This window comes from Melospiza georgiana, chromosome 3 (genome assembly GCF_028018845.1).
Source record: "Melospiza georgiana isolate bMelGeo1 chromosome 3, bMelGeo1.pri, whole genome shotgun sequence".
Classification (NCBI taxonomy): domain Eukaryota; kingdom Metazoa; phylum Chordata; class Aves; order Passeriformes; family Passerellidae; genus Melospiza; species Melospiza georgiana.
Genome location: NC_080432.1, coordinates 53,615,100 through 53,624,604, shown reverse-complemented (window position 1 = coordinate 53,624,604; position 9,505 = coordinate 53,615,100). Strand labels below are relative to the sequence as shown.

Here is a 9,505-nt window from a genome sequence, read left to right as displayed (position 1 = left end):
ATTTCAGCCATGACTCCTCTCACTCTGTTTCCCTCCCCCATCCCATTGAAGGTGAAAGAGTGAGTGGCCCTGTGGGGCCACTGAGTTGAGCTGGGAGTTGCCAGCTGAGGGTAACTCACAGCCCTGGTGAATAATCAACCAGGGTGTGCCCAAGGTCAAAGGGGCAGAGCTGTTGAGCAGATACTGTGGAGTGCTACCCTGCTGGCTTCAGGGACACATCTCATCCCTTAGCAGAAGCAGAGGCAGACCTCTATTGCTCTTTTCAACTCCTTTCAACTTCCCTACTTATTGGTTACCACACACTACTCCAGAAATGGATACACCACCCAGGATAAAGGTTCCTTACAGGCAATGGCTCTGTCCTGCATCCAGGCACTGTAAGGCAGTGTCCAGACCTGAGGACAGGTATCACCCAAACCAGATTTCTCAGGATGAAATACTCACATCTGAGAATTTTGTGTCATTAAATCTGACAGGAGGGACACTTGTATGTGAAGTTTTATAGGAATAGTGTAAATCAAATTCTACTTCTTGCCTTTCATTTGCCTCTCCTCATGTCCATAATTTAGTCTTTGGGTGAAATTGTTCCTTCCAGGGCTGTAATTGTGTTCTGGGGAACACCTTTTTAGAAGCTGAGGTGTGCTGAGATGGTGAAACGGATATTTCCACTGGTCATCCCAACACAGACAGGAAATACAGGAAGGTGAATTACCCTGTGGAGGGGCTTTTCACTCTCTTTCATGCCCTTGAATACAGTGTTGGTCACAGTAACTACACATATATCAGATATTTTCTGTGAAGATGTTGACTGATTTGAAACATTTTTGAACGAAAAAAAAATCTACATGCTAAATAATTAGAAATCGGCTACGGAGATAGAATTTTTCTATAAAGAAAAGGGGCATTTCCTTCCAGGTGACAACAGGAACAGGGCTGTTGAGTATTTGTAAATATCATTAGTTTATATCATCTTCGGGAAATGGGTGTAGCTAAAGTTTTCACCATTAAACAAAAGGCTTGTCACTGTAAAGGCTGCTGCAATCATTCTTACAGTAATTCTAAGATACTTGGGTCATTTGATCTAGGTTTCCAGTGTATAGCATTCAGATGATCTGCAAAGTTCTTGTTCTAACCACATTTCATTTCTCTTCAGGCTTTGCAGTACAAGTCATACTTCAACATCTTCCCAAGTTTCGTTCCTGCTATATGTTCTTCAAATGCTTTGTCCATTTTCTCATTCTGATCTTCAGTGAAAAGATTCTTCCAGTCACTTACACCACCTTCAAAGAAGCAAAAAACAATCTCTTGAAAATGAAGATATTTCTTTTTTTTTTCTATACAGCTGTCATTTTTATTGCATTGCACACTAAATCACATTGATCCATTTTCCAGATGAAACATTTTTCTATACCAATGTAATTTTCTGCAATCAGTGGACTTACATATATATGTGAATCATCTTTCATCATGCAAAAGAACAAACTCCACTTAAGGCGACGTTTCAAAAAGGCAGCCTAAAATTCTGTTTCCCTCCATCTCTCTCCTCTAGTCAGCAATGTTAGGCAAAGTGGAAGGTCAGGAAGAATTAATAATCATCTTCCAGGAGGCAGAGCTGACTATCTGCTCCTTTGGCAGCTTCTGCTTTTATGCAGTTACTTCTTTAACATTAATTGCAGAAATAGATTCTGACAATGAGGTTGTCCTCCTCATGTCAACCTCCCCCATATTACACTGCAAAAGTAGTTCCCTTGTCTTCGCTCTCTTGTGTCCATCTGGATTCTTGCTAGCTTGGCTTAGTTCTAGTGTGTAAGAGTGAACAAGAGTTTGGCAGTGGCCATCTCAGAAGATTCCCATACTCTCCTACAAAGTGTGGTCCCTCCACTCAGGCTGAGTTTGGCCCAGTGCTGCCAGCTCCAAAGGCTGGGCACTTGGTGATCCAGGCACAGAGGTGGAGAGGAATTCAGACACATGACAGTTCCTCCTTCCTGCCAGCCACCTGTGAGCAGCCAAGAGTGGCTCTGCTGTGAGACCCTTGCTGTGCATCTTCCTCACCAATTGTCCTTTTTGTCAAGAAAAGCAGTGATCACCTGCTTGACACTATCTTACAATTCTAATGTGAGTGCAGGAAAAAGAACCAGACAATGGCCCAAATCCTTGAGAGTGGCACATTTCTACCTCTGAGCCCCTTGGAGCTTCCTACCTTTGCGAAAGAAAACATTGCCAAATGACCCATGGGTCTTGTCTGAGTTTTTCTTCATGGACTGGAAGCTGCTCCTGTCTAGTACCAGCTGGAGCTGTTCCTCAGTCAGAGGAATTCCAAAGAATGTAGCTATGTTTTTCACACTCAGGGCAGGATTCTGGAAAGAGGAAGGTAACATATGGCATGACTTTCAAACAAATGACTCTGCTTTCCATGGTGTTTACACATTCCTATATTGCTCAGCTGGCTGCATACATAGGGTATTCATAGAGTTCTCTTGGACTACAGTGGCCAAGAGTGTTCCTCTTCTCCACAATTATTTTGGAGGATATTACGAGCTCTCTTCCTCTACGCTACAAAATATTATATGTGATTTAAAGGTGAGCAAAATCTACACTGCTGTAATAATTTAGGCTGCTTCCTAAAAATATTACTGGAAATCTATATTTACAAATATTTGGTCTGATATCATAGATAAAAAAATAACAAGAAATATTTTCACAAGCAAAATTTTACAAAGGTTTTTAAGTTTGAATTTCACCTTTTCTTCCCTTTAAACAAAAATCTGTCTCACACACCTTGGATACCTTGCAGGCATATAAGGGTGTATTGCTTCAGTTAAAATCCCTTGAAGTATAAAGTATTTGTAACTATTGATAACCTTACCTCTTTTACCTCTTCATAAGTTATTGTCATAATATTTTCTTTGTCAGCATATTTGTTCCATTCAGAAAGGTATTCAAAATAGCATCCCCAAGCCACTAAACAGAACAAAGGATCGCAAGATGAAGCATAAATTAAGATCATACAGGTTTTGCTCATGAAGCTATGTCAGTCAAGGGCTATATTAATCATGTCAGGCAGGGTTTACACATTTCTGTAGTCCGGTTTTGCTCCAGGCTCAAACATATGATATGATATATAAGTCAGAAAATAAAACTTGTAACCTTTTCAAGACAGCTCTGAGTTCACCAAAAAAGCCATCATCTTGCCAACCATCTTGTAAGACTGCCTTAATCCAGTCTAAGACCTTGTTGAACCTTCTTTTCTACTGGCCATGAGCTATGCCAAACTCATAAACTTAAACCAGTGCTTTCACTTTTTCCCTTTTACAATGCATTAGAATTAGTCCCCATTTTAATGCACTAGACTTAGTCCAAATAATTCCTTTCATCCAATTTGCCTTTGAGGTGATTATATATCACCACAGACACATGATGTTGGACATGGGAGAGTAGGGGTAAAGGGGACCCAAGGTAGAGTTAAGGAAGAACTGCTTTTTCCAGGAAAAAAACAAGTTTGTAAAAATTCAAGAAGTCTCTGGAATCGCAGTTTTATTAAATAGTAGCCTGAAGCAGAAAGACCAGTAAGCTAAACTTCAGTTCAGATTTCTAATTCTCTGTCTTTAATCTCCCTGTCTTTTGTACTGCAAACCAAAAGATCCTAGTGAAGCTGATTTACCAAACAACAAAGGTTCTTATAAAATAACAAATCATTGGACAATTGAAACAGACAGAAAATTATACTGTACTTTTCTTTGTCATGAAATCTGTGAAGAAATCATCCCAGGTCTCATAGGAGGGAAGAACTGGCAAGCCATTGCAAAAATGGTAATAAGATGTAGCAACATCTTTTGGATTACGAATCAGTAACAATATCTAGAAAAAAATTAAAATATTATTTATAGGGAAAGACGTAGAAGAGTACAGCATAAAAAAAGAAATAACAATAATATACTTTATAACTGCAGTTGGGGATTTCTAATACCATATGTGCTCCTTGCAGAAGTAGCAATTTCATTCTCAATTCAGAAGGTGCAGTATTTAACTTTGCTTTGGTACCATGAGAAGATGGTTGCCTATAATTATTATCTTTTACAAATTAACCAAATTATTTATGCATATTCTAAGTATGTTTTGCTCAATAAAAGCATAGGTCATCATTGAAGTGACAGGGAAAATTCTAAAAAATATAAATGCTTCTTGAAATTTGACGCATTGATGCCCTCACTTGCAACAATGCCATAAAATTCCTCCCACAGGAAATCACATCAAAATCCATTTTGCCTCTGGAGGATTTGTTCAAACCCTGTAACTCTCTTGTGGAACCTGTCACAAAGGAGCCAATAAGGGCAAACTGTGGTTAAGTGAGATGAATGGCAGTACTTAAACATATAGAGCCGTAAACGTGTAGAAATGGCCAGGATAAACGCTTAGTAGTAGAGTGATACTTAAATGCCAGAAAAGTACTACATTTTCTTTTTAAACTGAAAAAAAATGTAGAAGTGTTTGTTTTAATACATTAAAATCAACACTCACCTTGGCATTGCTTTGGAAGATAGATTTGGGAAGATTTTCAGGACGGAGATGAGTAGCCACAAATCTTGGAGAAGGTAATTTGGTCATTCGCTTGAAGAATTGGAAGGAGGAAAGTGGACAGCTCAGTTAGTACAAGTATTCTTTTCATTAACCTATGCTAAAATATGGCCTTGATGAACTTATGTACAGTTAATGGCTGATATAAATGAGTTTTGGGTTTTTTAGTGAGTGTTTTCCTGGGATATTAGTGGGCTGCTCTGAGTAGCTCTAATGTTCAAAAGCCCATGAACAATTGGAAAAAGACTATTCATTGTTAGTTCTCTTTTGTGATAACTCTCTTCAGGTCTGGTAGACAAGGGATCAGATATAGACGTGGGGTACACATTAGCTCTCTGTGAAAGCTGAAGCATCTCTAGGTCTGAGAGAGGGGAGGAGGAGGAAGAGCTAGTAAAAGAGACAAATGCTAATATTACATGATTTGACACTTCATGAAGCTCTTCTTAAATACAAAAGATGATATGTTGAATTTCTGAACTTCTTATGTATCTCATGGGTATGTCCTCCTCTCAAGTCCCACTGAAATATTCATTCAACCCTCAATATTTGACAGTCCATGGTAAATTAATCCTGACCAGATGCCACATAAAGAGGAGTAGTAAAGTTCTTATAGAAAAATGGAAGAGTTCATACATCATATATTCAGTATTTGAAGCACATAATGTTGATCATTTCCATACATATTCTGTTCCCACCTCATATTTTTCAAGATCTCCCATTTCAATGAAGGGCATTCTTCTTGGTTCTTCAGCATTCACAGTGCTTTCACTACCAGGTGTTTTCTTTTGAGATATGGCTATCAGGTCAGTTAAGATTTGACTTAGCCAGTTTGAGCCTGAAAGAAGAAAAATACAGAAGTGCTTGCAAAACTTTTAGAATGGACAGAAATGGAATTACCAGGGAAGTCAAGAGGTGCTAGTACTACCAGGTGAGTTACCTGGTCTCCTTTCATGTCATACAATCACAGCTGACTGTCTGGTCAACCACCACCCAGGATCCTACCTTTGCTCCTCATAAGGAGACATTTCTCCCACTTGAACACTTCAGTACACTGTAAACTAACTTGTATACTGTAAACTGACTAATCAGGGAGAAGAACCACAGAGATTCAACTAGGAAAACCTGCCTTAATGTAATACATTTTAATGTGACACATATAAGGGAGACTGGGGTGATGAACCTGTACTTTAAAGCTAATACATGAAGTGTTTTCTGGTGTGCTGGAATATCTTTGGAAGAAAGATGGGTCACAATACTCAAAACAGTAGAAGAACTAGATCAAAAAATTGTGCACTCATTTTCTTTAACAATAGGAAAAACCTCTCTGACGTGACATTTCCTAGACACGCTTGTTATCTGTTTCTTCAAAAGATAACAAAGAGCCTGCATAGCTCTCTCATCTCTGATTTACCATGTCCTGACTTCTGGACACTTGGTGCCTACATCTTTCTCAGTGCAATCTTAACAAGTGCATTCCATTTCCTCAAAAAGAAAGTTCAAAGAAAAAGCAAAGCCTTCATAATCCTGTCTTTTGTGAATATCCACTATAAGGCACTGTGAACCAATTGCTGGAAGAAGGAAACAGCAAGATTAAAGTGTATATGAGACACAACTAATCCAAATCTTTGACTTGCATGTGGACCATTTCTTTGAGGCACAAGGAGCCATAGGTAGGGTAAACTTGCAACCCCAGCAAAGATGACCTCTTGATTTCCCAACACTTAAAGAACAGTGTAATCACTTCAAGGACTACAAAAATATTTTTGATAGCTATTTCTGACATCTATGGGAATTAAACAAATTAATATTGAATATACCATTTGAAGGTACCAAAGGCTACATTGTAAAAACATAAAGCTCTTAACTTTATAAATATACATGTGGGAGCAGATCGTGGAATATGAGGAGACCTAGTTACCTCTGTTGTAAAAAACTGTGTTTTGATTGTCTCCAATTTGTGCATTTAACTTCACGACTATGAAAAGTAAAGACAACAAAAAACTTCAGATGCTATAGAAAAAAAAAATCAGAATGTTTTTCACAGTTTTTTAGAAAATTTCCCATATCTAATATTCATAAAGAATTTCTGGTGCTTTTGAGAATGAAATCAGTTTTACAAAATTTGTTAAACATTCTAAATACAATTATTTAGCATAATATATCATATTTTTTCGCTATAAATCATATATACTGCCTATATTTGTTCCAAACCTTGTTACTTGCTGTTACAGAATCTTTTTATGAAAAAAAACTAAATATATTTACCGGTTTTAGGATATCCTGCCAAAATTACATCATCCCTTCTGGCTTCAAAGGACTCCAAGGCTTTCAATGTTTCTGGATAGCAAATAGTAGCAGGGTAGAGAATTCCCTTATAAGAAAAAAGCAGTTCATCACGATGCTTGGAGCTAGCAGCCATCATTTGCTTATCTATGAAATCATGAGATGTGTTCTTGGATTTCTCCATTCTTCTTCTCTCTCACACACAGGCTCTGTCACAGTGTGAAATGCTGTGTAGAAGGAGAAACCCACAGATTGTCCTTTAATAAATGCTTGGGGTGTTGTTCTTTTTTTATCTTGACCCTATGAACAATAATTTACCTTTTGTTGAACCTGTGAAGATACATGCAGCGCCAGTCAAAGACCTTTGAAATCAATAGAAGTTGCAAATAAACAAACCAGATAAGCAGCCATATGCAATTGCATTCTACTAAAATGACTTAGATAATTTTAAAATATCATGCCAATAATTCTGTGTCTACAACACTGATTTTATAAACTGAATGTAACAAAATAGAACTACATGAATTGCAGATTAGAATTGAAAAGTCATGATCAAAATCCTCAACGCAGTTCATCTCTTTTCAGTACTTACTGCTGGGATTTCCTTTTTTTCTTTATTATATCACTCGTTCATCATTCTCCCCAAAGTTAGATAAAATGTATTGGGACTGGGAGAGAAGATGTTCAGTGCACTAGAGACTGAGCTGAGGACTCTCCTGTGAGTGTGGCCGGCTGCTCCCGGCTGCTGGAGCCCAGGAGGGCACAGGGGCACAGGCACTCTTGGGCCTCTCGTCAGACTGCACTACAGAGGCCTGTTTTTCTGGTGGTTACACAAAAATTACTCATTTCTACATTTCTTTAATGAGCTCAGTCATTGTTTAACAATTGATCAGTGCTTAGGGAGGTGATGAAAATATAACCTGAGCTACAGTGAGTAGTGTTTATCCTGCACTTCACATGATGAGCTGCTGACTGCAGTGACCCCAGTAAAGGAACTGGCTTTAGGAGCAGGTTCAATATTTAAGTCTCTGGCAAAAGGATGGATATGTCACAAAAAATGAGAAAATAGTTCCCCCCCAAAATTTATGCCAAGAATTAACATGCCATCCTTTCTTATCTCCATCTCTTGACTGCTGCCTGTTGGGCACTGGAAGGAATCAGACCATCAACTACATACCTGCATGCTTTTGCCGTTTGCTCTCCCCAAGGGATTCAAGAGAGATCCAGGGCGCTCCCTGGTCCCTGAGCCATAGTGCTGTGCCCATAGGATGATCGAGCCCTACATTTTTACATCTATTTTTTCCAGTCCATACACAATCCTTTGCTTTCCCTTCATTTCCCTTCTTTCTGTAAAACATTGTCAGCATAGAAAGACTACCTATGTGCAGGCATAATCTGAAACCAGTGGATATCACATGGCCTGGTCCATCTGATCAATGACGAGTGCCAAAGGGCACAAAGTTGGCACCACCTGCACCATTTATTTCACTGATATCAGCTAAAAATTGCTGTCCTATGAAGTAGCACTTTTGCTGATTCGTGATGTGAAACCAGCCACCCTAGCAAAACACAAAACAGCTTACTTAATTTTTCTTCCCTATCTTCCCTTGAAAATAAATTGTCATGGACTAAAGATAAAAAATGTGTTTATTTAGTATTTTTACTTGCTGGCAAAAGAATTATTTGGTACAGTCATCCCTAAGGTTGGAAAAAGAGGGAAAATGACCTGTAAATTATTAGTGTTGTGGGATGTAATAGCTTACCATTGGAGTAGGGTTTTCAAAATGAAAAAGATATTCCAGACTAAATTCCTGAGTATTTCCAGTGTATTTTTGCAAGAAAGGGCAGTTGGGCCAATTATTTCCAGAAAGCACATTTTATCCTAAGGAACTAGAGGAAAAAGAAAAAGGCCAAACCCTGTATTTGTGGAGAAAGATATAATTAGAAGATATATGTCATGAGGAGGGATTTTGAGGGCAGTTATATTTCTTGACCAAAAAAAAAAGTCAGGATCCAGATTTCATAGTGTGAGCCTTTGATACAGACATCTGCCATGGCACCTGAGCTGAGAGACAGGAGGAGAAGTGCCTAGCCCCACCTATAGGATATGAGACCCAGCAGTGATCCTGCTAAACAGTGAACCCAGAGACTGACAAGAAAGCATCACCTGATTCAAAATTTCTAAGAAGCAGCTTTAAAACATATAGAGATTAAAAGCAAATGAAAAACAGATAAAAGGATTTGATTCTCTCCAGATTAATGGTATTTGTAGTTCAAGCTACCACCATTTCTTTGAAGGTTTCTGACTTCCCACACTGACCAGACCTGGTTATGGAGCTTTGCAGAAGGAGGCTGGAGACATTTCTGTGACAGCTACAGGACAGTGCCAGCTGGCCATTACATGGTGCACAGTTCTGCTCATGCAGATCCATTCCCTGTTAAATCAAAGAGCTTCAAAGTAGGAAAGCTTCAAAACACGTGCTCTCATGTGCTAAATAAGAAGAGGTATGCTTTTATAATTATTTCTATGATCTGCATTTATCTCAGTAAAACTCTGGAGAAGGCTGCCATGTATTAGTGCGCTAAAATAACCAACTCTGTGTTTAGGTAGTTCCATTCAGATTGATGCCTTCAAGAAGGTACCTTA

At 38.6% G+C, this 9,505-nt stretch overlaps 1 pseudogene; it reads right to left on the bottom strand.

The window, feature by feature from the left end:
• Positions 1-1,149: 1,149 nt before the first annotated feature.
• Positions 1,150-9,290, bottom strand: LOC131080992 (sulfotransferase 6B1-like; annotated as a pseudogene).
• Between the last annotated feature and the right edge of the window lie 215 nt (positions 9,291-9,505).